This window comes from Hevea brasiliensis, chromosome 14 (genome assembly GCF_030052815.1).
Source record: "Hevea brasiliensis isolate MT/VB/25A 57/8 chromosome 14, ASM3005281v1, whole genome shotgun sequence".
Taxonomy (NCBI): Eukaryota; Viridiplantae; Streptophyta; class Magnoliopsida; order Malpighiales; family Euphorbiaceae; genus Hevea; species Hevea brasiliensis.
The window spans coordinates 91,004,835-91,010,368 of NC_079506.1; the positions used below are offsets into that span (position 1 = coordinate 91,004,835).

The 5,534-nt window shown below is 36.3% G+C and overlaps 1 long non-coding RNA gene across 1 annotated transcript; it reads left to right on the top strand.

Moving 5' to 3' along the window:
- Window positions 1-3,519: 3,519 nt before the first annotated feature.
- LOC131172620 (uncharacterized) lies at window positions 3,520-5,283 on the top strand. Its single transcript, XR_009143190.1, has 2 exons — window positions 3,520-3,718; window positions 4,714-5,283. It is a non-coding gene; the product is annotated as an uncharacterized LOC131172620 (long non-coding RNA).
- Window positions 5,284-5,534: the final 251 nt, after the last annotated feature.

Sequence of the window (5,534 nt, forward strand, 5' to 3'; positions counted from 1 at the left end):
GTAAGTATTATATGCTTTTCATTGATGATTATAGCAGAATGTGCTGGATATATTTTCTCAGGTTCAAATCAGAAGTGGCTGGTGTGTTCTGGAAATTCAAGAACTGGATTGAAACACAAAGTGGCTGCAAAATTCAGACGTTGAGGTCTGATAATGGGAAGGAGTACACGTCTGAAACTTTCAATGAGTTCTGTGAAGAGGCTGGAATTGAACACCAACTCACTGCTCCATATACTCCTCAACAAAATGGAGTCAGTGAACGTAAAAATCGTACAGTGATGGAGATGGCCAGGTGTTTGCTTCATGAGAAAGAGTTGCCAAAAATATCGCGTAGGTCGCTAACACTTCAGAGCCGCTAAACAGACTTCCTACAAAGGCAGTTGATGGGAAGACACCTTTTGAGGCTTGGTATGGTTACAAACCTTCTTTAAAAAATTTAAAAGTGTTTGGCTGCTTGTGTTTCACTTATGTGCCTCAGATCAAAAGAGACAAGCTCGACAGAAAAGCTGAAGCTGGAATCTTTGTCGGATACAGCTCAGTTTCGAAGGCTTATAGAGTTTTTCAACCTAATACGAGAAAAATTCTGATAAGCAGAGATGTGCATTTTATGGAAGATGCTAAGTGGAATTGGAAAGGAGATCAGGCTGGTACAATTCCAAGTCAAGATTCAAAATTGCTAGAGCTGTCCGAATCCGATTTGGTTGATGATGAACCTATCAGAGGTACAAGATCACTTTCGGAAATCTATCAAAAGTGCAACGTTGCAGTTCTGGAACCAGAAAATTTTCAGGAGGCAAAAAGAGATCCAAAATGGGTAGCTGCAATGAAGGAGGAGTTAAGCATGATTGAAAAAAATAAAACGTGGCAGCTGGTAAAAAGACCTGATGATAGAAAGGTGATTGGAGTAAAGTGGGTATTTAGAACAAAGCTCAATGGAGATGGCTCTATAAACAAGCATAAAGCAAGGCTTGTTGTGAAAGGTTATGCCCAAATCCCTGGTGTTGATTTTTCTAACACATTTGCTCCTGTTGCCAGAATTTAAACAATCAGATTGCTGTTGGCCATTGCTGCTCAAAAGGGTTGGAAAGTGTACCAGTTAGATGTAAAGTCAGTGTTTCTAAATGGTCTTCTTGAGGAGGAGATTTACATTGAACAACCTGAGGGGTTTGTTGTGAAAGAGCAAGAAGAAGAGTATTTGCTCAAAAAAGCATTATACGGCTTGAAACAGGCACCAAGGGCCTGGTATAGCAGAATTGATGAGCATTTGATGCAGTTGGGATTCAAAAAAAGTCTCAATGAAGCTACCCTCTACATTAAAGGTGATGAGATCAATTTTATTGTTGTTTCCCTGTATGTGGATGACTTACTTGTTACAGGAAGCAACTTGGAACTTGTAAACAAATTCAAGAAAGATATGCAACAGACATTTGAGATGACTGACTTGGGAGAAATGGCATATTTTCTTAGAATTGAGGTTCAACAAAAGGAGAAAGAGGTGTTCATTTGCCAAACCAAATATGCCAAAGAAATTCTGAAGAAATTCAGAATGGATGAGTGCAAGATTGCTACAACTCCTATGGGTAAAAATGTAAAGCTCAGCAAGGAAGATGTAGCGGAAAAGGTTGATGAAACTCTTTACAGAAGTCTAGTGGGTTGTTTGATGTACTTAACAGTCACAAGACCTGACATCTTACACTCTGTGAGTCTGCTATCTAGATTTACGAATTATGCTACTGAAACTCATTTTTCTGCTGCTAAGAGAGTTCTAAGATATGTGAAAGGAACATTGAAGCATGGAATCAAGTTTTGTGCTAGTCAGATTCATGTTCTGTAAGGTTATTCTGATAGTGATCATGGTGGTTCTGATGATATGAAGAGTACTTCAGGCTATTGTTTTAATCTGGGGTCAGGAATGTTCTCTTGGTGTTGTAAAAAACAAGAAGTTGTTGCACAATCGACTGCAGAAGCAGAGTTTATTGCTGCTACAGCTGCTGCAAATCAAGCTTTATGGCTCATAAAGGTGCTATTTGATCTGAACCTGAAGCAAAATGAAGGCACAGATGTGTTTGTGGATAATCAAGCAGCGATAGCTCTACAGCTGCTGCAAATCAAGCTTTATGGCTCAGAAAGGTGCTATTTGATCTGAACCTGAAGCAAAATGAAGGCACAGATGTGTTTGTGGATAATCAAGCAGCGATAGCAATCTCAAACAATCCCGTTTTTCATGGAAAAACGAAGCACTTTAATATCAAATTGTTTTTCCTTAGAGATGTGCAGAAAGAAGGTTCTGTTGTTCTGAAATATTGCAAAACTGATGACAATGTTGCAGACATCTTTACCAAACCTTTGGAAAGAAGCAAATTTGAATTTCTAAGGGAAAAACTTGGAGTTTGCAGCATCAAAGCCAAGGAGGAGTGTTAAGAAGTTGACTTAGCTGCTGCACTTCCTATTTAGCTACTGTAATTTTCTTTTTTTCTGTTATGTTTTTTATTAATTGACTTGTTCTACTGCATTTTAGTCATTATTTCCATTTTTCTAGCTAAGTTGTTAAACATGGAGGCATGTTCCATGGTTGAGCTGAAATATAGGAATTTCTGTTATATTTTGAGCTGTATTTAAGCTCATTTGCAGTTAATAAAAAAATATACACTGAAATATTCTTCTCTTTCTCTGTTAATTCTTAGTTTGCTCCAACAAAAGACAAAAAATTTGGGCTTTTGTTAGCTCGTTACGGGATTATGACAGCTAAATTTTGAGTTCAAGCCATAAGACTAAACAGAAATAGAGATAAGTTTATATCACCAACTCGAGCTTTGAGTCTGAAGTTCTCGTCACGTTGCCAACATCCTTCCGCTAAAATTGACTAGAGAACCAAGAAGCCTCACTTTGCAATTGGAAGCCATTACATGGAAGAGAAATACTGAGTTCAAGCTGCAATAGTAAACATAATTGACTAGACAACTGTTGCTTGTTTAACTTTGTTACTTCCTGCATATTGGTATGAGTTGTAAAATACGTATTGCAGTAGATTTCTTTTGTGCTACATTGAGACTGAACTTCGTTTCACAGACCGTAAGAAAGAACAAGGAAATGAAATGAAATGAGACCATGAAACACTTTGTTTTTGGGTCCTCTAGAAACTGCCCCCGCCAGCTAAAATTGATCCTAAGGTAATTAGACTTTAGTTTGTGTGAGGCCTAGGGTCCAATAGGCCATTTATGTTTAAAGTGACAATGGAACAGGCCAGGGTAATTGAACTTCGGCCTGTGACAAATGTGAGACCTGAGGCCCAACAAATTCAGGTATGTTTAGCAAGTGACAACTGAATCTGGGCTAATTATTAGATGCACCTGGAGCACTAAAAAATAGTGCTTCATCTGTCACAGAAAAGTGAGTCATTCCTACAATATAAAAAGTGGATTCCATATGATTGTGAGAGATGATGTATATACCAGGGGCACCTAATAATTTCTCTTGAATGTGACCAGTTTCCCTTCTTGATGGACACTCCAGGAAAAGGAAACAGTGAAACAGGATTGGTGGCCTGCTTCAAAGATTCGGTTAGGAACAACAACAAAGGAAACACAGATCAATAGACTCAATGGCCTAATATCCTCATATCATGGCATGCGGTATCCTCGAATTGTTTTTTTTTTTTTTTTTTCACTTGAAAAAATGACTGTCATCTTCAGAAGGGCCAGATTATTTATCATCAGAGGTAATTCTGAAATTGAGAAACCTCAACCCTTATTTGCTTCTCATCCTTTTTTCTCTTTGTTAAATATTAAATCAATCAAACCATTGTTGAAATTTTAATATTTAAGTCAGTTCCGATGTTTTGGCCCAAAGTGATGTTTTGTGCTACAACTTCCAGGACTGAATTAAATTTCAAGAATCAAGAAAAACCTTTTAGCACTATCTCATATCATATCTGTAATTCCCTTTCCTTTGTTGGGCCTTGGTTTTGACTCATTAGAAATTGAGTACATTTCAAGATCATCAACGTCATACAAATGAAACAGAAATTTTTAAAAAGAAGAACAACTGTAAGATGATATTTGCTTTCTGAGGGAGATTTATTTATGAAACTAAAGATAGAAAAAGAAAAAATGACTTCATCTAAGGGGATTTTGATGAACTAAGGGGATTTTGATGAACTTACTCTTTGTTAGGAGATTGCAAGATGCGAGTTACATCTGCAGTACTTTTTCATCAAACAAAACAAGGATTTGTCCCTTCTGGAAGATTAGAAGCTCTTGATATTATACTACTAAGGCCTTTTCTTAGACCAACGATAACTAGTAATAAGTTTGATTTAACAGCTCTAGCTTTGAAATCAGGATATTTTAGTCGTGGTTGCTCATTTTTATGGTGATTTCTTTCAAGAAGGTTGCACCAACTTGTTTTTGGAACCTCAGGATGAGAAAATGTTGGCAGGCAGTCCTCTACTATAAAACATTTTGAGGTATTATATGTCACTAGTCCTAAATTTATACGTTTGTAGGACCGCTAGTGGATCTATTTTAAGTTTCTGTTATTTAGAATGAGTCTGATGATCTTAACATTTGCTTAACAAAAAGCAAGATAATTTTGGGTGCGCAGATGATATCCTCTGGAGTTTTCTGCTTTCAATAGACATAGCTAGCAAAACCAAAAATGTACTCTGTTTTCCTAAAATATATGGGCTTTAATTGTTTCTAAAACCAATTATAGGAATTACTTAGACCAGTTCCTGATGCTGGACATTTACAGGGATCAGATCAATAATCAGAAGCGCTGTTTCTTTTGCTTTCATCAGTACTCCAAATCACAGCTTGTGCTCTTTGCCATCATGAAGTCTTGGAGATTATGGCCAGTAATTAGCTCTGGACTGTGTCTGGTAATAAAATTTCGAGTTCAATCAGTAATAGCAAATACATTTGTGATATTTTTGCTTGTACAATTGGAGCTTTGAGCTGAAACAGACAGAAGGACCAACTGTCCTTGCTTTGCAATCAGAACCATTAGAAGATGGAACAGAACTTATTGACAGTGCATAACGTCCTATTGCAGTCTGCTATGTATCTTGATAGCCATTGGATTCAAAAAAGCTCGTTTCAGTTGTCCACATTCATTAGTCTGCTATGTATCTTGATAAAAAGTCATGGTAAAATATTATATGCTTTCTCTTTTTAATGGGTCCAACTACTACTTTGGAAAAGCATGCTCAATATCATGATTCTGTTGTTTTGACATTTAGCTTAAAGTTAAAAAAAAAAAAATTCATATTGAATTTTTTTACCAGCTTTGGTCCATCTCTGACACTGCCTTTAATCAACCACTTGCTTATGTCTCCTTATATATGCAGACAAGTTGATAAGGAAAAGCAGATTCCTTACTTTCATCATGTTGAAAAAATTTTTTTTCCTACCCCATTTTTATTACTGTTATACACATAAATTTAAGGCATATATATAATTACACAATATAAAAAAAATTAACATGATTTAATTATACGGTTTATATTCACGAATAAAATTAAGAGAAAAAATTTT